The sequence below is a fragment of the Camelina sativa genome, chromosome 16 (genome assembly GCF_030686135.1).
Source record: "Camelina sativa cultivar CO46 ecotype springtype chromosome 16, ASM3068613v1".
In the NCBI taxonomy this organism is placed as follows: Eukaryota; Viridiplantae; Streptophyta; class Magnoliopsida; order Brassicales; family Brassicaceae; genus Camelina; species Camelina sativa.
Window position 1 is genome coordinate 16,314,450 of NC_141895.1, and position 25,771 is coordinate 16,340,220.

A 25,771-nucleotide genomic window follows, 5' to 3' on the forward strand; every position below is an offset into this window, starting at 1 on the left:
AATTGGAAATTAATAAATGCAAAATATTACTGCTAAATTGCTGGAAAAAAAAATTACATTTTAATCGTGCATTTATATTCGATTAGATTTCATATCATTAATAGCGTCCATGTTTATCATTTTTGGTATGAATGCATAATTTTTCTGTTGATTTGTAATTTGGAGGATGAGAAACAGTCAAGGCAAATGGTTGTTTGTTTTATCTCCATCTAAAGAAATAAAATATATAAACAAAAGTCACATGATTTGAATAGTGAATGGTATTACTGCAAAAATTGTGATGATATTACTCCTAGTAAAAATTGCAAAAAGTCACATGATTTGAGTAGTGAATGGTAAATTTTTATTTTAGATGAAAAAAAAAAAAAATTGTGATTATCAGTTTCTCTTGTCAGCCACGAAAGATCACTCCATAGTCCATAATGGTTGCTTCGGTCCTAGCCTCCAAAAAGTCCGTGAAGCCTACAGATTTTGGATCACGTAAGCAAAACTTGACGTTGGTAAGATGTCCTCGAGTCAATATATAAACGATAAGAGTATCTCGAATGTAGGAAATAGGAAGAAGAAAATATTGATTCAGACTGATACACAACTTGCATTCTATATGCTATTTCCTAGAGTTAATCTCTGTTGGGACCTTAGAGAAGTACATAGTGGAAACATATTTTCGAATTTACAACAAAAAGAATCAAGTACATATGAATCTATTGAACATATTCGACCAAAAAAAAAAAAAAAAATCCTTATATGAGGAAACCATGTCATAGAGAAAGTTTGGAGGCGAAAAGATCCCCTAATTGATCTACTTCGATATCTTGCTCTTCATTTTCAACTTCCAGAGGTTCCAGTTCCACAGAGTCACTACGCGTCCATTTGTGATGTTTGCATACAAAAAGAATCAATGAGTGTTTTGATCTTGCTCAATGTACTTGAAATATCATAAACAAGCATTAACTTACTTGGACGGTACTGAAGAAAACTTTTCTCCCACGAGGTTGAGTGATTCAGCTGTCTCCATAACATCGCTTGAACAAGCCACCGAGCTATTTTCAGGTATGCCATTTGTAGACTCAGCAGACCATCTCAAGGGTACAACTATTTCCCTGCATCAATGTGAAAAATCAGATAAACAATGCTTTTTACTACAAGTAATAAGATGTTATGTCACTCACCCTCTGGTACATCTGGCTCTGCATTTTTCTATCTCGTCTTTTGTATATTTTGTATGGCTTTCATCTAGACGTTTTATAGCTTCAGGAGCATCAAACGAAGACACAACATCCCAAATCTTCAGAACTTGGACATGGTAAAAGTCTTCTTTAAGAATGTCTACAGACCAAATGAGCCTTAGAATGTTGTCGATCTTGCTTTGTTTTAACAGCTGCAAGGAAGAAACCAGATTGTCTCTCTCCGTCTCTTCTTCATTAAGCCAACCTTGTGATATCCTTTCTAAGAAATTCTTTATCTTCCTGTAAATCTCCGGGTTCTTGATTTCTCCCACAGATTTCTTGAACTCGTCGCTGAAGCAAAGCTGTTTCACATGCGTAAAGTCAAGTCTCAAAGAAAGAGAATGAACCAAAAGAACACAAATCAAATTATTACCTTCCATTTTGAATTGTTCAGTGGCCTGTCAAGCTGGTTAAACTCAATGTTCGCACAAGCAATAGCCTGCGCTAATGACTCGTCTTCTGCGGCACTATGGAAACAGCCACGTTCCTTTGCGTCTTTTACCAGATTCCTCCACACAGACTTGCTATTCATCAAAGTTGCCTCATTTCCAAGTATCCATAAGCAGAACCTATAGAAAAACACAAATAATAATATAGACACATTCACTTGCAATAACCAAAGAAATGAGATATGCCTAAATTACCTTGCTCGAGTGAGTAATACATTTGCTCTTCGGCGGTCTGCAAGGAATCCAACCCTTCCAACACCATTGGACCTAACAGTTGAAACTATTATAATATCCTCTTCGCCACCTTGAAACGCATCCACAGTGCGAACCCTCACAGAGAAGAGTCCACCTGCATTACCTCTACATGTTTCATGAATCTTTTCTTGGATTGCACTTACTTGAGCCTTATAAGGGGAAATAACACCAACGTTTATGCGTATTTTTGTTTTCTCTGAAACTGCATTTAATAAACAAACAAGAAAGTCTGTTTCATTGTACCAAAACCAAAGAGAGACCAACTTTTTTATAGACTTCTTTACCAACTGTATAAAATCAAACATCACCTTGGAGAAGGTGGGCTAATATATCCATGACCACAGCAACCTCAACATTGTTTATCAGACTACGTCCTTGTCCTTCCCCATATTCTTCTCGTCCATATGCTATGTTGATGAAAGAGTAAGGTCCATACATTTCTCCAGGAAGATATTGCTTCGTATAGTTTCTTTGCTTGACCATTGGAGCATCTAGAATCTGCATTTCGTAGAACTCTTTGTTTGGGAAGATACTTATCGAGCGATGCATCCGGTACTGGATGTTTAGCATGTATTTCTTATGTCCAAGAAGAGCCAGTCTTTCAAAGAGACTTCTCCCAAATTCTGCCTCTAGAGCAATCTGTATAGTTTTAAAATAAAGGTTAGTTAAGGAGAGGGAGAAGTGAGTTGCCAGGACACAGAGTCGCATACCTTGCTTTCGACCATTGCAGGAAGTTGCCTCTCATCTCCAATCAAAAATGCATGTTGGATTCCGGGAAGCTGCAGAGGAATGGCTCATTCACATTCTTTTAACTGAGCAGCTTCATCGATCACAAGAAGCTGTATCGGTGTTCCGGTATATAACCACGCAGAGCATGATGCTGTAGAGAAAAGCAGGCAAGCGTGCCCCAAGCAAAGCTCTTTAATATGATGCCTATCACTTACAGCTGGAAGTGGGAAAATCTCAAGGATTGATCTTCACAGCTTTAGATAATCATCCTCTACCGTCATATGTTGTCTGTTGAGTCTGTCACTTTCTTCTCCATTAGCAATTAGGACAGATTTTAGTCCTTCACCAGTTACACCATCTGGTGTAGCTGAAATTGTAACATCTCTGAGAAGGTTAATAGCTTCATACATACGTGTTGCGGCTTGAGATGACAGCAAAGCAGTAGGCAAATGTGTGCATAAAGTTGTGAAAACAAGGTCCAGATCTTTCCTGAGATCACAGAATCTTTTTGGAAGATAATCCTGTAATGAGTGAGAAGGTTTATCTTTCCCCTGAAAATCAGAAACTTGTGCTGCTATGTTTTCATTTACATCATGTCCTTTATTTCGTTTACCTCACTGTTTCTTTGAAGGACTCTTGAGATAAGATTCAAGTTTGCACCTTCTACACCAGGATGCAATGCGTTCCAGCTACGAATATTAGTAGTTAAATTGACCAGATGAATACCAAAAAGGCTTTCTATCTTCCCATTCTTCTTCCTCCGGACATTTTCAAAGAAAAGGGGTTTCGAAGCCAAGATAGTGACATCATTAGGCCTGTCTGGATCTGCCTTCCACACTAAAGCAACTATATAAGGTTCATTTGAAAAATTGCAGGCATCATCAACACGATTTGGCCTTTGATCTGTCAGCGCAATGAGATCTCTAGGCATCAACTTCGTACTAGCCTCATCACTAACGGTATTACTCATTCCACTCAAACGCACTTTATAAAACAATTCATTAGGAAGCTTAAACTCTGCAGTTTGCATAATGTAGCTTATTTCAACCACAGGTGCTTGCCACAACTTCCTCATACTCGACAATAAAGCGGCATGTGTTTCTTCGATAAGTGGAGGGATAAAGGACTTGAAGTAGTCTCCGGTTGATTCAAACTCCATAGGAATCTTCTCAATCTGTTGAAAGCAATCAAATACAAAAAGATTACTCTATAGAAAGATAAGCTTCTGTTTACTAGAACGGACAAGAGACACAAGAAGAAGATAAAACAGAACCTGTCCTTTGTAAAGATCCACATTGAGTACTTCTTCAAGAGACCATGAAAACACAAGATCGACTAAATCTCTTCCTTCAATACGCATTCTTGGCATTTATAATACAGTTACCAAACTCAATTTCTCAATTTATAGAATATTAGAAAAAGGAAAAAAAACAAAAAAAGTGAGCTTTAAAACCCAAAACTTGTTACGCTAAAAAAACCCTCAAAGGTTCGATCTTTACTACACATAGTGATTTTGGCTCAACAACGAAGTCAAAGGAACGATTTTTAAAAGAACCATGAATCATTGAAAGGTAAAGTAAGGTTTTTTCGAATTGTTCTTTCTGGGGAAACCGTACGTCTTAGGTTTTTGCGATTCGAATTGAAAAAAAAAAAAAAAAAAAAAAAACTAAACCATACATCGGCTTGAACATTACAGCGTATGGCAATAAAATTGTAGCCGCTTACTTTGATTTCGAGTTGTTGTCGAAGTTGATTGATTAACTCCGAGACAAAGGGTTTGGTTTAGGGAGACAGGAGAAACAGAAGTTTCTAGAAGGGGACATGGACGATTAGGAATTGGAGGGAAAGAAGAAGAAGTGATCCACTTGCTGTAAAGGTTCCAATTTGGTTTAGTTAAGGGTCTTGTTTGTAAAGTAACTATTCTTCAATTTTAAACCGGTTTATACGGTTAAGCTTAAAACATGCCTATTTCTCAAAATTTCGAAGCTTTTTTGTGTTACTTTTCGATATCTTGGTGAAGGTTTTGGTATTAATTGAGGTTATTGGGTTTTAAATTTATCTATAAATCCAGGCCCATCTTCTGACCCAAGAAAAATCAGGTGATGATGTGGGCGACGCCTAGATTTAGTGCAAAAGGAAACATCAGAAAATAATAACAACAAATAAAATAGTAAAAACGAAAATTTCTCAATTTTTTGTATTTCTTTGGTTTAGCTAAGGATCTTGTTTACAAAGTAATTATTCTTTAATTTTAAACTGGTTTATGTATTTTTGCAATTGACCAAATTCTTGACTTTTTAGTTACGACTGTCGGACGAAGTCTTCTTACCATAATAAAAGAGTAGACTTCTATTTTGGCTATTTTTGGAGTTGACCAAATATAAAAACATTGACCATAATATTATTGATTAAAAATAAATTAGCTGACTGCAAAAGAAATCTACTAATTAAATAAATTAAAATATTGGTCAACCCCAAAAATGACCACGGCAGACTGCAAACGCAGTCAACGTGTCTGGAGACTTCGTTTGAAGTCTACTTGGGGAAAATCAAACTTGGTCAATTGCAAAACTAACCACGAAGAAGTATATATTCACTTCGCCTAGCAGAGGCGGTGCATGAAGCTAGTGGCAAATTATGATTTGGGGATAGCCTATCACCATTGTAAGGCTAATTTGGTTGTTGATGCCTTGAGTCGGAAGCGGACGGCTTCGACTCAGGAGTAGGTTATGGAGACTTTGGTAAGAGAGATTAGTGCATTGGGTTTTTGTTCTATTTCTCAGGAGTTGTTGGGTTTGAAGGTGACTGATAGGGCAGATCTTCTGAGCAAAGTGCGGTTTGCTCAGGAGAAAGATTTGAGGTTGGGTGAATGACTATAGAGAGGTGGATTCAAAGTATCAGGTCTTAGCTAATAGTACAATTTAACTGCATGGGCAGATTTTTGTGCCCAAGGATGAGGATTTGAGGCAGGAGATCCTGAGAGAGGCTCATGCGAGCATGTTCTCTATTCATCGAGGAGCGACTAAGATATACCGTGATATCAAGAGGTAATATCACTGGGTCGGGATGAAGAAGGACGTGGCTAGTTGGGTTGCGAGGTGTGATGTGTGTCAACTAGTGAAGGCTGGGCATCATGTACTAGGAGGATTGTGATACTACGATTTTTGTGTCTTCTAGCAGGTTCAATTAACCTTATGCAGTTGTAATACTTAAGGTGTCAATCCAGTTGGGAAACTTCACTAACAATCAAGATGCAATCAAGAAATCACAAGTCAAGCCAATTCAAAGAGAGTGTTTGTCTAACAGTCCTAGAATGATCAGAATGCAAAACGGAAATGTGTTCTAGGACTAGAAATGAAAATGCATGACAAGAAGCGAAAATGAATAAAAACAAAAAACGAGTCTAAGCATGTACTTAAAGGCAAGAAACGAAACAGTCTCAGGAATGTAATAAAAATCAGAAAGAAAAAGGTCCTAAGGATGGGAGTAATTGATGTAGGTGGAGTCTCCTAGTCTACAGAGTGTTTAACATGCCACAAGCGATCCATCCCTAAACAACGAACATCACAACTTAGGTAATCCAATCTCTGGGCAAAAGTTACTCAGACTCAACCACTTCCATACCCAGCTCTCGCTAGAGAAACATGGTTAAGCAGGCATGACAAACAAGTTTGTTCATGTCAACAAACATCCTAGCCAACTAATCTCTTAGGCTAGGAACGTAAGTCTCTGGCAATAGTTGGTCAGACATTTCATCAAACACCTTTTGGGTGTGGAAATGTCTCGAACCTAGTTCCAATTGATCAGAGAGAAACTAGCATTTCTAACACTAGTCCAGAAAGGAATCAATAAAATCAAAGCTTAAACACTCTACATCCTAAGATCCTCCACCTAATATATCACATCCTCAAGGACTACTACACTACTCAGATCCGAAAATCATTATCAAGGATGCAAACACAGAAAACATTGAAACAAGCATTATTAGGTAGATAAAAAATAAGATGAACAACTTTGTAGAAGGAATCAAATGAAAATACTGAATAAACTCAAAGGTGTCGGAATACAAAATCTGAGAACGTTTTTTGGTGCCTACGGTAAAACCTTCTCGGAAAGAAAACAATACGAGAATAAATGATAAGATGTCCCCCAGCCAAGACTTAACAAAACGTATTTATAGTAGAAACATGTAAATCCCTAAAACTTAAAACGACAAGGTGAAGAGTCGGTTTGGGAATCTCCTAAAGTGTAAGACGGAACATCTTCCTGACATGTGCAAACGAGTCGGTTTGCGTCCAGTCCTCGATTGGTATATGAAAGTGGCTCGAATGGTGTGAGTCAAAGTGGCTCGAGCGTGGTCGGTGAAAGTGGCTCGAGCGTGGTCGGTGAAAGTGGCTCGAGCGTGGTCAGTGAAAGTGGCTCGAGCTGGGTGTATACGCATCCACTAAAACGATGATAACTCTTGAACCACATCTCCAATTGGCTTGGAAAGATGACTCAATTCTCTGCAACTTTGGTGAAGACTTCGAAAGCTAAATCCCACCCAAGTGGAACGGCTCGAACGGAGTGGCTCGATCGAGCGGATGAGACTTGCTCGAGAGACGGTTCTGGGATTGTTGTGAGATTGGCTCGAGAGAGGGTGCAGCTCAACTGGTGACTTGAGAGTGGCTCGGTCGGACGCTGGGGAGCATGGCTCGGACGGACGCTGGGGAGCATGGCTCGGACGGACGCGCTGGGGTGCATGGCTCGGACGGATGCGCTGGAGAGCATGGCTCGGACGGATGCGCTGGGGAGCATGGCTCAGTTGGATGCGCTTCCAATCGTCTCCTCAATACCTGATATACTCCGAAATGCACAATTTATGCAAGGATGATGCAAAAACTATCTAGACATGCAAAGTGTATAGAAAAGACTAGAAAATGATGCAAAACAATCAGTTATCCTAGCTAAATGCATGATAAATATATGCTAAGGAGAGGCAAAATATAGACATATTAACTCCCCCAAACTTATTCTTTGCTTGCCCTCAAACAATCAATCAAGAACAAAGTATGACGAAGAGGTGTGAAGATGGGGTCTCAGAACCTAAAACATGCTGAATAGAGTAGTTAGCATCAAGGTCCTTGTTTTTAGTTCTATGATGCATGGTGAAGGAATTTCATATGTTTAATCTACACATGCAATCCTATCAATCACCCCCTTTAACATTTATTAACAGAAAACCATGAATTAAGCTATGCATTGTCATTGAACTCATTTGGCTAGGGTGGAAAAGACGAAGATGGTCTCCTTCTCAAGTGGTTTTGTCAATACAGAATAAGGTTCTCTCACGAAAAGGAGTTGAGCTCAAAAGAAGGCTAAAGGTTGAAACCAACTGATACATACAAGAGCAGTGCCCTGTCTACCCAAGGTCCCCAAGGAAACTCAGTCCTAACATTCTAACCCAGAAGTTGGTCCTATCTCCACCCTTCATGAGAAACATTATCTCAAACTTTTTACACTTAGTCATAGGAGGAGTTCACTTCTTATCATTCTAGCGGATTGGGAAACCTTTATTATCAGCAAGGTTCTTTTTCTTTTCTTCTAAGGACTTAGACATCTTTCACATTCTACTTTCTTTTCTTTGTCTAATCTTTTCATTCTATGTCCAGAACCAGTAAATATTTTTACTTTGCTCAACCCAATTCCTTTACTAGACTTGTAAACTTTGATAACACATCCCCCTCCTTAAGACTTTCTACCCTGTACTTTTCTGCACAAATCCATATCCAATCCCCAAAATCGAGTTCTCACCTAGTCCTACTATTCCGGAAAACGCGAACTTGAACTACACAGGATCCTACTCTTGTCGGTTAGAACCTAACACTTTCTAACAAGCTCAACTCAGAAAAGGCCTGACACTCAAGAATACAATTGGCTTGAAAGAACGGTTGGTTAAGGGTGCGGGAAACTGTTCCAGAGATGGGAATCAGCTACTTGGATTGACAAGGGTGGTAAAAATGTGAAAGACAATCCAAGTATGTGTATGGTATCCATGAGTTCAACTTCAATGCATAACAAGATAATTGCAAGTCAGGTTTAGGTTCAGATAGGTAGGGAATGACGTCAATTCAAAACATGCTTCAATCTTACATTTTCAAATTCAATCAACATGCATCAAAGAACTAATAACAAGGGTCTTGATCATATCTTATTGAATCCAGCATGCTACCATGGTTACAATCATCATCAACCCCTATGCTAAATGCAAAAACCCTAAATAACACTAGACTCAATCCTAATATGTAAGTGTAAACTACATGAACACTCTGTTTTTTTGTAGAAATTTTCGAAATTTTTTTTAAAATTTTATGGTTATTCTATGCAAATATATAGATGCAGACTCAAACATGATATGATGCAAAAATTTGAAACAAGAACCACAAGACACAACATCAGATACATCATCTCAAACCCTCCCCCCAAACTTAAATTACACAGTCTCCTATGTAAGAAAAATTTGCAGAAGGATTTGAGAATCATAACAAAAACAATGCGTGAATGAAATGGTATGTACAGAGAGAAGGTCGGAGTACCTCAGTAGTAGAAGAAGGAGTCCGTGCTCGCCCAAGGAGTTGGTGCGTGATACTGGCTCTGTCCTTCACGTTGTTCGGGATCCGCGGGAGTGGCCTCAGCTGGTTGGTCGACTTGCTGCTCAACCTCTTGTGTGTTCTGATAAGTGTTCGGCTGCTCGTCGCACTGCATGTCGTCGACTCTAGACTCACCATGGTCCGAGACTAACACTACCACATCTGTAGGCTGGTAATCACCTTGTTGCTCAACCAATGTCCTGATAATCACCTTGAGCTTCATCTCGCTGCTCAACCTCTTGCTCAGCTTGAGCTGCAGAACGACACGCTCATCGACGACTTGAGGAGGCTCTGGAACCACGCGAACCTCGTCCCTGTCTCTCCCTAGACTCGTGTGACGAGTGGCGTGAAAGAGCGGGTGAAGGCTGACGCTCCCGTGACACATATGAAGATTGACGTGCTGGGGAGGGAACCGGAGAGAGTGTTCTCTGACGAGTTGGCTAGAAGGAGACTTTATGTGTGGCTCAAGAGTGAGGCTCGATCGGGTGTTGGCGTGAGTGGCTCGAACGAGTGCGGAGTGATGAACCTCTCAAGATGGGTCGAGTCTGATTCCACGCCGTCGGTTGAACCTTGCTCGAGATGACGATGGTTGAGAACGCACAGTGGTGGTTGAACTCTCTAGGTTGCGTCGCAACACCTTCTTTTGACTAATACTTTCACTCTTTTTTTATTTTTTTGTTTGTTGCCCATACTCCCTTCTGCAGATTCCTGAACACCAAAAAACTAAAAACGAAAATCAAAAACACAAAGATCCTAAAAAATATTTACAAGGGATACCTTTGGGACTTCCTCCCAAGTGAGCTTGTTCAAAGTCTCTGAGCTTGACTTTGCATACTCCTTATGCTTTGGGAGGTTCATAGAGAAGCTTCAGATATCCTAGCTAAATGCATGATAAATATATGCTAAGGAGAGGCAAAATATAGACATATCAGATTGCTTAAGAGTCTTCCCATTCCAGAGTGGAAGTGGGATATGGTTACTATGGACTTCGTGGTGGGTTTGCCAGTGTCCAGGACATTTGATGCTACTTGGGTCATTGTGGACCGGTTGACTAAGTCGGCACATTTTCTGGCCATTAAGAAGACTGATGGAGCAATAGTCTTGGCTAAGAAGTATGTGAAGGAGATAGTCATGTTGCATGGGGTGCAAGTGAGTATTGTGTCTGATAGGGATTCCAACTTTACTTCGGTGTTCTGGAGGGCATTTCAGGCGGAGATGGACACTAAAGTGCATATGAGTACAACTTATCATCCCTAGACAGATGGACAATCAGAGAGGACGATCCAGACGTTGGAGGATTTGCTGAGGATATGTGTGTTGGATTGGGGTGGCCATTGGGCAGATCACTTGAGCTTGGTAGAGTTTGCTTACAACAACAGTTACCAATCGAGTATTAGGATGGCTCCTTATGAGGCTTTGTATGGGAGGTCGTGTCATACACCGTTATGCTGGACTCAAGTGTGGGAGAGGAGCATATACGAGGCAGATTTTGTTCAGGAGACCTCCGAAAAGATTCAGGTTCTCAAGCTGAACATGAAGGAAGCTCAGGATAGGCAGAGGAGTTATGCCGACAAGAGGAGGAGAGAGCTTGAGTTTCAGGTTGGAGATAGAGTGCACCTCAAGATGGCTATGTTGCGGGGTCCGAACAGGTCATTGTCTGAGACTAAGTTGAGTCTGAGGTACATGGGTCCGTTCAGAGTGATCGATTGGGTAGGACCGGTGGCAAATAGGCTGGAATTACCTGAGGTTATGCGTGCGTTCCACAAGGTTTTCCATGTGTCTGTGTTGCGGAAGTGTCTCCGTGAGGATGATCAGTTGTTAGCTAAGATTCCTGAGGATCTTCAACCTAACATGACTTTGGAGGCGAGACCATTGACGGTTCTCGAGAGGAGGATCAAGGAACTTTAGAAGAAGAAGATTCCTTTGATGAGAGTCCTTTGGGACTTTGATGGTGTTGAGGAGCAGACTTAGGAGCCATAGGCAAGGATGGAGGCAAGGTTCAAGAAGTGGTTCGAGAAGCAGGTCGCGACTTGAACTTGTCTAGCCTGGTCCCAGTTGTAGTCCTTGGCTGGAGCGGGAATGGAGTATTCCATCCCATCTGTCTTGTTTACTTGGTCCCTTAGGGGTGGTTGGTTGTGCGACTAAGTAAAAAGATGAGGTGGTGTTTGGGGTACGAAATTTCCGTGAGGCGGTGGTTTGAGGAAATGTTTCCTGAAGTAGAAGTTTCTAAAGTGGGAAGTTTCTAGAAGTGGAAAGTCTGAAAATGAAAAGTTTTGTGTGAGTTGGAATTTGTCCATTTTTAGTGGTTGTGAGCCTTGGAGAGGCTGGTGTGGCCTTTGTGGCAGGCTATTTAGCCGTGTGCGGCCTTTGTAGCGGGCTGTTTAGCCATTATGTGGCCTTTGTGGCGGGCTGTTTAGCCATTGTATGGCCTTTGTGGCGGGCTGTTTAGCCAATTGCGTGGCCTTTGTGGCAGGCTTTTTAGCCAATATTTCCTATTTAGGCGGTCCTTCGGGAAGTATGGTCTTCATGACGGTCCTTCGGAACAATTAGTCTTTGTGACGGTCCTTCAGGATAAGTGGCCTTGGTGGCGGTCCTGTTTAGGACATTTGTTTGGCCTTTGTGGCGGTCCTGTTTAGGACATTTGTTTGGCCTTTGTGGCGGTCCTGTTTAGGACATTTGTTTGGCCATGGTGGCGGTCCTGTTTAGGATATTTTTTTTTGCCTTTGTAGCGGTCCTGTTTAGGACATTTGTTTGGCCTTGGTGGTCGTCCTGTTTAGGACATTTGTTTGGCCTTGGTGGCGGTCCTTTTTAGGACATTTGTTTGGACTTTGTGGCGGCCCGTGGGGCGGTGAGATGATCATTGTGTGGTCATGAGGTATTCCAGTGAGGGGATATGTGGTTGGTAGGACATTGTGTTGTCTTACACGAGCCACGAGAAGGAAACCTGGTTAGGGATAGGATTTATACGTGTTCAGAATTGTTTGCTTGCAACTCTTGGGGGACTTAGGTTCTCCTAGTACCGTCACATTCTGATACTTTGTAGCTCTAGAGTATGGTTGATATATCGACTTCGGATGACGATCCGGAGGCGCGCTGTAGGGTGGCAACCCGAGAGACGAGTATTGGAATGAGGAGCCAATATTATGACATGCATGCTTTGGTCTGATGAGGAGCCAATAAAAACTCAAGGTTTAGGCCTATGGATAAAGGAAAGTCCATAAGTCAAGAGCAAATAATGCCTGGAACGTGAGTCTATTGCCCATAGGTGACCTTCCGTAGATCGGTCGGAGGAGTGCGGGCCGTGGAGACGGTTGCACGGGTTCCTTGGCTGATGGTTGTTGGAGATTCGAGGACGAATCTATGTTGGTGGGGGAGAATTGTAACATCCGCAAACCCTTAAGTCAATGATGGTGATGCATCGGTCGATGCAAGGTGCCATTTTGGGTTAGGTAAAAACCCTTAAGTCGATTTTTTGTCTCATTAGTCGTGTTTAGCCGCTTTTGGGATAAAAGAAAGAGAGATAAGTGTTCTTGAGCGTTCTTGAGGATTTTGGGTGATTTGAGGAGGTTTTTGTAGAGATCTGTGGCTGAGATCTTCGTAGGAACTTCCTAGGAGTGTCTTTTTGCTTGTTTGCGGTTCATAATCTTATGTGGCAACGGTAAGTCCATGACCATGGCTTATCTGAGCTTGAGATTTCTCTGATCTGTTTGTTTATGTGTTGTGTGGCTTGTTAGAATGTTATTTAAGACTGTGTGAGGCTTTCTTGTGGCTTGGGATCAAATTTGTGGCTTGTAGGAACAAAAATCCGGCGAGAAGCTTCAGGGAAAAAACGATGCTCGACATGTGCGTCGGTCGATGCACCTTGTGCGTTGGTCGATGCAATTCGAGGACGATGCAGATTAACCTAGGAGCATCGGTCGATGCCATGTGGAGGCGTCGGTCGATGCAGCTAGAGATTTCGTGCTATGTCAAGCATGCGTCGGTCGATGCAGTTTGCGCGTCGATTGATGCAAGTGTACCTTGCGTCGGTCGATGCAAGCTTTGCGTCGATCGATGCAACCCCAGTTGGGTATCGGTCGATGCATGTTTCGTGTCGGTCGATGCAAAGTCCTGGTTTGTTGTTATTCGGTTATTGATTGTTGGTTAATGGTTAGAGTTGTCTCTATTGCTTGTGTGTATAGTCCAATAGATGGGAGGATTGCCTTACTGAGTGTTTATAAAATACTCATGCATTGCGATTTGTGTTTGTGGTGTAGGTAAAGGCAAAGTGTGATCGTGGAATCAAGGCAATGAAGAGGAAGATGTTTTAGGGACTCGATTGGGTGTTATCTTGCTTGCTAGGTTGCTAGAGTTGAGTCGTTAGAATGTGGTTTAGGTTGCTGGTTCTATGATTCATGTTGTTGGGATTATTGGTTTAATTGTTATACTTTGGTATTGGATAATTATTATTGATATATTGGTGTTGTTATGATTTCCGCTGTTTGGTGTGGTTGTGGTTAGGCGGCTAGTGGGTATGTGATTCATGTTGTTGTTATTATTTATTATTTAAAAAAAACGGGTCGGGTCGTTTCATTACACGGGTAAAAATTTTAAAAAATTATTATGAATATTTAAGTAGTAATATACATGTTTTTAGATTTTATTTTGTACCATTTTAATATTGAATATGAACCTCTTATATTTCATTTTAATACTGTCTCAGTTTCATTATATAAGAGTTTTAAGACTTTTTTTGCTCTATTTTATAATATCTTCTCAAATTTCTGTGTACAATTTTTATTAATATAACAATTTATGACTATTTGAACTATGCAGTATATTTTTCTATTGGTTGAAGTTTTATAAATGATATAATATTTATTTTTTATTAATCTTTGTGCTTTTACCCAAAAACTCTTACAGGACAAGGAGTACCACTTATTTTATACCATCATAATAAACCATATTTTAAGTTTAATTACACATTTCATCTTAATGTATAGAACTAAATATTTTATATCGAACACAATTAATACATATATCAAATCTATATCTTAAGTAAGAATTGAAAATAAAAATAAAAATTGAAAAACTGAATCAACAATATTTAGGATATATTTGTTATGTTGTTATCTCATAAGTATTAATTTTACCTCATGTCATAGTCAATTTTAAATGAGTGAAATTTATAAAATAAAAACATATATAAAGATATAGAGACATTCTCATCAACTGAAGATTCATTCCTATAAATTATAATTCATTTCGAATTATCTTATGTTTTAACATATGCATTACAAAAATACATGTGTTGAAATAAAAAAATCAAACATAGAAAAAATTACTGACAACCAATGACCCACTAACAACCTAGCAACAATCAACAACATCGGATAACCAAAACAGTTCCAATAAACCAATAAAATTCCAACATTAACAATCCAATGACCAACAAAACAATACTCCAAAACTAACAAAGAAATAACCAAGTTCCAACATCCTACAATGTTCTATCAGCTCAATTCTAGCAACCTAACAATGGCTAGACCACAATCAAAAAAGCCTCTAGAACATCCTCCTCCTCATCGCCCTGATTCCACGATCACACTTTGCCTTTACCTCTTTTGCAGGAGAATCTGACTCAAACACAGCTGTACCACACTCCTAGCAATCTTCTGATGCGATCCCAATAATAGATCTCCCCAGAAACCACCACAATCTCTCCAAAACTTAAGAACACTCACAAATCTCCTTTTCTTTCTCTCAAACACTTAAGCGGCGACAAAAGAGAACTTTCCTAACCCTTTTCGTCGACCCAACCTTAAATATGACGATTTAGGGATTTCAAATTGAACCAAACCAAACCAAACCACAATTAAATCAAACCGGTCGAAACCGAAAAAGATGGTGTCGATCAACACACCCATGGTGTCGATCGAAACTCAGACCAAAATTGTAGTTTTCGGTTCGCGGATGTTACAATTCTCCCCCACCAACAAGGATTCGTCCTCGAATCCCGCAACACCGTCCATCCGTCAAGGACCTCCGTGCCACCGTCAACACGGCCCGCACATCCTCCGACTGGACTTAAATACCGTCAGCCAAGGTTTCCCGTGCAACTGTCGCAACAGCCCGCACACCTCCGACTGAACCCCGAGGTCTCCCTCTAGTCAATATACTCACATCCAAGACCCTATTTGCTCACAACTCTGTGTTTCCCCCGTCCGTGGTCGCAACCAACGAATCATGTCGGCTCGCTATCAGGCCAACCGCCTTAAGCTACGACATCCAGGAAGTCACTCACACACACTCCCCCGCTCTCGGGTCGCAACCCTCAAGACATACCGGCTCACTGCCGAGCCACGGCTCACAGCTACGGTTTCCAGGGAGTCCCAAATATCCCGCTCTTGGGTCGTCACCCTAAAGCGCGCTCTCGGATCGTCATCCGAAGCAACATGCCACTCCCACCCTCCGGACACAAAGTCCATCAAGCTATCGGTATCACATGAATTGGGCCCTCACGGCCTTGAGCAAACAAGTCTGATGCCCTCGAGTATCTCCCGACTAGATCTACCTCAACACTTTCCACAAAATTTCCCTATTTAGAAACTTTTTAACTCAGGAAACTTCCTTTCTGTGGAAACTTCCTATTTATGGAAACTTTCCAAAAATATAAACCCGAGCTATTTCTCTTTTTCCCATAACAATAACAGTCAAAAATAAAAAAAATACTCAGCTTATTAATCTCAAAAATGTCATAATCGTTACAACCTGAACGAAAATACATAAGAAAAATAAGATATCACGATCCAATCCATTAACCCGCATCCTAAACACCACCTCATCTGGGTACTTAGTCGCACAACCAACCACCCCTAAGCGACCAAGTATCAAGAGAGATGGGCTGGAATACTACGTACCCGCTCCAGCCACGGACTACAACTTCGACCCGGCTAGACAAGCTCAAGTCGCGGCCTGCTTCTCAAACCAATTCTTAAACCTTGCCTTCATCCTCGCCTCGGGGCCCCAAGTCTGCTCCTCTACTCCATCACAGTCCCACATAACTCTCATCAAAGGAATCTTCTTCTTCCAAAGTTCCTTGACTCTCCTCTCGAGCACCCTCAACGGTCTCGCCTCAAAGGTCATGTTGGGCTGAAGATCCTCATAAATCTTAGCCAACAACCGATCACCCACGTAAAGACACTTCCTCAGCATCGAAAAATGAAATACCTTGTGGAACGCACGCATAACCTCAGGCAACTCCAGCCGGTATGCCACTGGTCCCACCCGCTCAACCACTCTAAACGGACCCATGTACCTTGGACTCAACTTAGTCTCTGACAATGACCTGTTCGGACCCCGCAACATGGCCATCTTGAGGTACACTCTATCACCAACCTGAAACTCAAGATCCTTCCTCCTCTTATCAGCATAGCTCTTCTGCCGATCCTGAGCCTCCTTCATGTACAGCCTCAGAACCCGAATCTTCTCCGAGGTCTCCTGAACAAAATCCGCACCATAACTGCTGCTCTCCCCAACATGAGTCCAGCATAACGGTGTACCACAAGGATTCCCATACAATGCCTCATAAGGAGCCATCCCAATACTCGCCTGGTAGTTGTTGTTGTAAGCAAACTCTACCAAGCTCAAATGATCTGCCCAATGGCCACCCCAATCCAACACACACATCCTCAGTAAATCCTCCAAAATCTGGATCGTCCTCTCTGACTGACCGTCCGTCTGAGGATGGTAGGCTGTACTCATATGCACCTTCATGCTCATCTCTGCCTGAAATGCCTTCCAGAACACCGAAGTGAACTTGGAATCTCTATCAGACACAATACTAGCAGGCACACCATGCAATCTGACTATCCCTCTCACGTACTTCCTGGCTAAAACTGCTGCTCCATCATACTTCTTGATGGCTAGGAAGTGCGCAGACTTAGTCAAACGGTCCATAATGACCCATATCGCATCAAACGTCCTCAACACAGGTAATCCCACCACGAAATCCATCGTGATCAAATCCCATTTCCACTCTGGAATGGGCAAACTCTGCAATAAACCACCAGGAACCTGATGTTCCGCCTTCACTAGCTGACAGGTGTCACACTTCGCAACCCAATCGGCTACGTCCTCCTTCAACCCGACCTAGTGATAATACCGCTTGAGGTCACGATATATCTTGGTCGCTCCTGGATGAATAGAGAACTTGCTCGAATGAGCCTCTCTCAGTATCTCCTGCCTCAAATCCTCACCCTTGGGCACACAAACCCGACCATGCACAAGGATAGTACCATTAGCAGAGACCTGATACTCCGAACCTGCAGCCTTAGAGGCACTCATCAGTCCCTCATCATTCTCCTGAGCTAACCACACTCTACTCAGCAAATCCGCTCGATCAGCTGCCTCCAAACTCAAAGGCTCCTGTGAGATAGCACACAACCTCAATGCACTAATCTCACCTATCAATACCTCCATATCCTGCTCCTGAGCCGAAGCCGTCCGCTTCCGACTCAAGGCATCTGCAACTAGATTAGCCTTACCAGGATGGTAAGCTATGTCTAGATCATAATCCGCTACTTGCTCCATCCAACGCCTCTGTCTCAAATTCAGCTCTGGCTGAGTGAAATGTACTTCAAACTCTTGTGATCTGTAAATACCTGTACCTTCCCGCCATACAGATAAGACCTCCAAATCTTCAGAGCAAAAAATCACTGCTGCCATCTCTAGATCATGAGTAGGGTAATTAGCCTCGTGCTTCCGCAACTGCCGCGAAGCGTAGCTATAACATTCCCCTGCTGCATAAGCACACAACCTAACCCCACTCGAGAAGCATCTGTATACACAACATAGGGCTCGTTCTGCTCAGGCAGTGCTAACACCGGAGTGGTAGTCAACATCTGCTTGAGACTTACAAAACTCGCCTTACACTCTGATGACCACACAAATGGGACATCCTTCCCTGTAAGCTTAGTCATCGGTTGTGCCATACTCGCAAATCCTGAAACAAACCTCCTATAGTAACCTGCTAAACCTAGAAAACTCTGAATCTCAGTGGCACTTTGAGGCCTCGGCAACTCACTAATGGCCTGAATCTTCTCGGGATCCACCAAAACTCCCCTCTGTCGAAACAATGTGGCCTAGGAACCCCATCTCACGCCGCTAGAAACTGCACTTACTCAGCTTAGCAAACAACTTCTGCTCCCGCAGCTTCTCCAGAACTGCTCTCAGATGTATTGCATGCTCCTCAGGACTCTTGGAAAATACCAGGATGTCGTCGATGAAAATGAGGACTGACACGTCCAGAAACTCCTGGAACCCGCTGTTCATCAATCTCATAAACGCAGGTGGCGCGTTTGTCAAACCAAAAGGCATCACCACAAACTCATAATGCCCGTATCTCGTCCTGAAGGCAGTCTTCCTCACATCTGCCTCATGTATCGGAATCTGATGATAACCCGATGCCAAGTCAATCTTGGAGAACCAAGTAGCACCCCTCAACTGATCCCACAACTCATCAATCCTCTTGAGAGGGTACTTGTTCTTCACAGTGACCCGGTTCAAACCCCGGTAGTCGATACACAACCGAAAACTCCTGTCCCTTCTTCTTAACAAACAGCACCAGTGCTCCCCACGGTGAACAACTAGGACAGATAAAGCCCTTACTCAATAAATCCTCCAACTGCTTCTTTAGCTCCGCCATCTCTGCTGGAGCCATCTTGTAGGGCGCCTTAGACAACGGCGTTGTCCCCGGTTCCAACTCTATCGTGAAGGGATCAGACCGAGATGGTGGTAACCCCTGCAACGACTGGAACACATCCTCAAACTGCTCCACAACCCGAATACCTCTAACAGAAGACTGCCCCACAGACTCCGGGCATCGAGATTATAACCAAATAGGCTTCACGCCCCTTCTTGATCATCCTCCCGGCCTGCATAGCCGAGATCACGAGACTCCCCGAATTCGGTCTCACTCCCTCAAAAACCAACTTCCCTTCTGGGCGCTCAAAGACAACTCTACCCCTGTAACAGTCCAAATGCACCCTATGACGATGCAACCAATCCATACCGAAAATCACATCATACAACTCCACTGGACTGATGATCAAATCTGTCGGTCTCGACTCTCCCGCAATCAGAATCTCCACATCTCTCGCACAACCGAAGACTCTCAGGAACTTCCCTCCTGCAATCCTGACAACACTCGTGCTCTCAGCGGGATATCCGTTGATACAAGCGCTCTCAGTTATGCAGGCCGTGAGGATGTTGCACTAATATTCTTAAATTGTTTGTTTTATAATGATACATATTAATATTTGAAAGAAAAAAATCTAAAACAAATTTCGATCGTTAGACATTCAGTTTAATAATCACATTTAACTATCTATTTCATTGTAAAACCATAATTCACTTCTTCATGGATTAGAGTTAAAATTTTATTAACAAAACTAATATAAGCATCATATGAGATAATATGTATATTGGTTAGTATTTTAAATTTAACAATAAAAAAAATCAGTAAAAAAATCAGTTAACATCCACAGAAGATTTTGTAAATCCAAAATATCCAAAATATTATTCTTCCATATGTCATAATTTCATAAGTAATACTTTTGTCAATTTTCATCAATTAACCAAAAATTCATTCCTACAAACTCATTTTTTCTATTTTTTTTCCAGGTTTCTCATATTACTACATGCATTAAAATCTTTAAAATAAAACATGTAAAACTATACTAGTACACATTATGTATTGATTTTTTTTTTTTTTAAGTTCATTATTCTTTCAAGGTTTTGGTGTACTTACTTACAATAAAAATTTATATTACAACGATAAATACAATTTATATCCGACTAAAATTATGTTAAATAACTTATGTTATTCTTTTTAAATTTGTTATTCATTATTTATTGATAAACTAGATAAAGACCCGTCCGATGTGAGGGTTTAAAGTTTTGTAAATAATATTAAATTTAGTAAAAATATATTAAAATTTATTGTACATTGTTTATAAATTTCTTTTGCTATAATACACTGATTTATATCCATATACCAATCTTTTATGTATGTTACCATTAAAAATATATTTTTACACTTAGGTATACTGTATGTTACAAATATACTATTTACCACCACCTAAAAAATAATCTATATGAACAAATTAAGCCAACTATTATATGTATCTTTACTTTCACTTTTGCATAGTTTCTTTAATCACTAAAATTGTTGGCTAAAAAACTTTTGAATAAAAATAAATTACATAACAATAGTATATGACTAACCATGGAGGAAACCTCGGTTCTGCTCTCCTCCCTTATGGAGAGAACCTTGCGTCTAACCTCCTCCACCATGGAGAAAATCTTCGCTCTGCCTTCCTCCTTTAGGGAAGTAACCTTGCGTCCAACCTCCTCCGCCATAGAGAGAATCTCGGCTCTGCCCTCCTCCTGTGTAGAGAGAACAGGTTCACGTCTTTCAGCTAATCTCAAAGTGACTGTCAAAATTGTGCTAGTGGAGGACAAAACACAGGGAAAGATCATGTGGTGATTTGTTTGGACGGTAACAAGTCTTTAAAGCCTCCAGGATGTAGCAAACCGACCGTCGGATATTGATGGACTCACGGGCCTAGTGAGAGGACGTGAGCCCTTAAGAAAGGTGGACCCATGGACTGGGATTGAACATACCCACTAGCCACCTTACCACAATTAACCAACCAGCGGAAATACCAAAGTTGCCATTAAACCAATAACCAATAAATAATAAAACAATAATAAAACAATAACAGTAATAATTCATCCAAGTCATAAAGCATAAAACCCGCACCCTAGTAATGTTCTACTGACTCAACTCTAGCAACCTAAAAGAAGCCAGAAAAACACGTCAACGAGCCACTAGAACATCCTCCTCTTCATCGCCTTGATTCCACGATCACACTTTGCCTTTTACCTGCACCACAACACATATGAGATGCATGAGTATTTAATAAACACTCAGTGAGGCAATCCTCCCATCTACTGGGCTATACACACAAGCAATTGAGATATCTCTAACCATCAAACAACAATCAATAACCAGACAATAAACCCGGACAACTACATCGACCGATTCCAACCCCTACATCAACCGACACTAACTGGGGTCACATGCTCGACATTTCACAAAATTCCTTATTGCATCGACCAACGCCTCCACATGGCATCGACCAATGCTCCTAGGTCAATCCGCACCGTCCTCGCATTGCATCGACCGACACACATAGTGCATTTCGATCGATGCACACGCCAAGCATGTTCTTCCACGAAGCTTCCTCGCATGATCTCCGTTCCTAAACCACCAAAACACGATCCAAAACCACAGAAAAGCTTCCCAAAGCCTCAAGTGACATATAAATACTCTAACAAGCCAAGGAATCAACCACATCACATATAAACAAGAAAGATCAGAGAATCTAAAGCTTAGATAAGCCATGGTCATGAACTCACCTTTGCCAAAGAAGATTCTGACCCTAAAACGATAGATCTTCGCTCCTAGCACGTTCCTACAATGTTCGTAGCTTCATATATCCCAAGAACAGCCTCCAAACTCCCAAAATCTCAGCAAAAACCTCAAGAACTGTGAAAAACTTCTTTTCTCTCTTCTTTTATCTCAAAAGCGGCTAAACTCACCTAATGACGGCTAAACCCTAAACTTACCTAATGACGATAAAACTCCCTTTCAAACTCGACATAAGGATTTCATTACCCAAAACACAACGTTTAACTTAAATTTCATTCGTGAAAACCAACCTTGCATTGATCGACACATCACTAGCATCGATCTCTTTGCTTATATAGAGGGGTATATTTAAAATCTTTTTCCTTTTAGGTTAACAAATTTTTGTTTAATATAATAAGATTACCAATCTTGAAAACTGTGATTTTTGGTCGTTAAAATTTTCATGTGTCACGATCTGATGAGTTACTAACTTTGATATGTAATTTCTGATCGTTAAAATTGACACGTGTCACGATTTGATGAGTTACTAACTTGGATATTTAATCGTTGAAACTTACACGTGTCACGATCTGGTGAGTTTTTAACTTTGATCTATGATTGTTAAAACTAACACGCATCTTGATATGGTGAATTACTAACTTTAAGAACCAAGCTTTATATAATAAGATATACATGCTTAATAAATTAAGTTTTTGCTTATACATGTCAAATTTTATTGAGAAAAAACGTAAAATATAAAGAGCATACAATGGAAAATATATTGATTTTGTTAATTTTCTTTTTTGATTTGGATAAATAATTTTTTTAAAATATAAGCATGTAAAATTATTTAAATATAAGTAGTCCTACTACGTTTATAAGAATTTTTTTTTTTGACATGTGTCAACATCTAATCAATATATTTGACTTATGTCACGATTTTGTTAATGAATAAATTTGACATCAAGCTTTATATAATAAGATATATATAACTAGCATAAATAAGTTTCACTGAATCTTACATAACTTATTTTTGAAAATAACATTATTATATGTTGTATATATGACTATATGAGAGATTCATTAAATAATATGATTTTTTTACCTTTAACATCTTACTTTATGAATCAATTTTGGTTTATGTATGTTAAATATACATACTCTTATTTTTGTTGCAAAAAAATAAAAATATACATACTCTTATTAAAAGTTTATTAAGAAAACTTCTTCACATAAGTTGATTGTTATGTTTTTGCCTTTGTCCAACAAGGAGTATGTTTGAGATATATTGATTGGATGTTGACACAAGTAAGTTGATTTACCAAAGTATAACAATTTACCAGGCAAAAGTAAATGAAGGCAAATGAAGGCAAAAGTATAACAATCAACTCATGTGAAGAAGTTTTCAAATATTCCCTTCATTTACCAGGGTCAAAAATAAGTTCAATGAAATTTACGATCTATTAATACTACTTACGATTTATTTAAGATATGAATTAGTGTGCAAAGTTTAAGGAAATAGTGTGCAAAGTTTAAGGAAATAGTGTGCAAACTTTAAGGAAAACTATTGAAATATATGTGAAGAAGTTTCAAACATGTTCTAAAAAATAATTCATAATTTTGTTTTTCACAAATTATTTCTTTGTATTAATAGATAAATTTTTTGGATGAGGAAAAATTGTCGTTAGTGGAAAAAACATTTATTTAGATTTAGACCTCAAAGATCATGAGCCAAGATCTGATATTATTTTAGTAATTTAATTTGAAAAAAAAATATTTAGAATAACTTTACAATAGAATTTTTTTCCTAGATTATTATGGTTAGTAAATATTTTAGATAATATTGTAGATTAGTTTAAATATATTTTTAAGTTGCTAATATATTTTAATGATTAATTCTATAATTACAAACACATAAAATGACATAAATTATGAATTTCAGTTATAAAATGAAAATGATCTAAATATGGGTTGCTTTGGTTCAATATTTAGATAAGTAATGATTTAAAATTAAATTAAAAATTTGGTATAATAATTAGATAACTAAATTTTAGTTAGACTAGTGATACTTTATGTTTGTAGATTTTAAATGGACTTTGTATGTTGATGGGATTACTCCAAGTTGTCACCTATGTGGTGATCTATAAGAAGTCTAGCGCTTAGAGTATCGTTGTCGCTATTATTATGAATGCAGAAAGAAGTAAGAAAAACGAAAGATGTGAAGAATTTCCCCATATGGTTTTACGTTGGATCTATTCATGGCGGTAATGTTTGCAAAAATCTAGCGCAAGAATCACACTGGACAACACTTAGAACATCTTTATGGGCTAAAGACGTTAAGCGTCATATCTAAAATAAAAATAAAATTTTTATACAAAGTTTTTCCATCACTTTCAACGTCGGCTTCACTAGAAACCATGGGCCTTAAAAAAGGTTTGCTGCAGTTATGTTCGTTGCTTTCCGTGTAGGCCTGAGTTACTACGGCATGCCTCTTGCTTTGACAACGTAAAAATTCAATATATATTTGAGTGCAGCGTTTAACGCATGTATGGACTGTCTAGCAAATGTTATCAGATTCTTCCTTGTTGATAAACAACAGAAGAACTGCAGTCATCGGGTTCACAGCTCTTGGTGGTTTTTCAAGCTTCTTCATTTTCATTCTACGGATGATTGGTAGCCACAGCTATATACAGTTGGGACTCGAACTGTTGGCCTATTTCATTTCATGTTCGTGTTTCAATTTCGTGATGATATATGTTAGGAATTCGGCACTATCAATGGCGATGCAAGCCTTGGTGTTACTACAAGAAAATAGTGGTATTGCAACATAATTTTTGCAATGATCATATTCGTGATAATTTTGTAACAAATTTTGTTATAATTTTGCAATAATGACTGTATGTTATAATTTTATGACAGTTTATTGCAAAATAACGATAAAAAATTATGTTGCTATTTTCTAGCAACATTTTTACGACATATGAAAATGTTTTGCAAAATTTATAAAAATTATTCAACAATTATTACTTGTGACGATTTTGCAGGAACATTATAATAAATATATGTGACAAAATATGTGACACATTTGTTACTATAGTTACAACATTTAATAATTCTATTGCAACATATTATATAAAACTTACATCTATATATAAAATATATATATATATATATATATATATTGGCGTGTTTTAAACTCAATAATTAGTTAATTACTAGATGAAATATATTTGTTGCATATTAACATTAAGGTAAATTTATTTCAACTGATTAACTACTAACCATAACCTTAGTGTTATTCGGTTGTATAATTGTAATGTATGCGACACCAAGGACAAAAAAATACTACAAAATTAGTAACACTAATTGTTTTTTATTTTGTGTAGCATTAATTTATGAAAATTTATAGTTGCACTAAAATGTTATGATTAAACCACTAATTTAATGCATAAACATTGTTGCAAAAATGCAACACTTGTAGCAATAAATTAATTTATTGTAAAATTTTAATGATATTTGCTACACATTTTGTATGACAACAATTTGTAACAAATCATAGTTGGAAACATACATTACAATTATACAACAAATTTACTCCAAAAGTATTATTGCATTAATACGACATATATGCAAGAAGTTAACTAATTGCAATTTTTGCAATAATTTTGTAACAAATACAAATTTGCAACACTCATATAGCAACAATAGATATTTCGTCTCAATTTTATTGCAATATCATACTTGCAACAATATACTTGACTTATTGCAACAATGTTCAATGTCGTAAGATGACTATTTTCTTGTAGTGTAATTAGTAGGACTTTCTGCCGGTCGGTCTAACGGACTCTGGTTGTTCGGACTCTTTGGGATAGCTAATTGGTTATTGGGTTTATTTTCGATTAATTGGTCGGTCTAACGGACTCTGGTCCCAAAACGAGAGGCACCCATCTTTGTGACACTATGAAGGAGGAAGAGGCCAAGCAGGCGATGAGATGATTTGGATTTTAAAATGCATATGAGGTCATG

General features: G+C 39.3%; 1 pseudogene across 1 annotated transcript; it reads right to left on the reverse strand.

Moving 5' to 3' along the window:
- Positions 1–653: 653 nt before the first annotated feature.
- On the reverse strand, positions 654–4,191 carry LOC104753578 (uncharacterized; annotated as a pseudogene). Its single transcript, XR_015585022.1, has 9 exons — positions 3,936–4,191; positions 3,276–3,836; positions 2,644–3,213; positions 2,242–2,572; positions 1,874–2,135; positions 1,603–1,798; positions 1,173–1,531; positions 960–1,103; positions 654–861 (listed from the first exon to the last, which is right to left on the reverse strand). The product of XR_015585022.1 is annotated as an uncharacterized LOC104753578 (transcript).
- Positions 4,192–25,771: the final 21,580 nt, after the last annotated feature.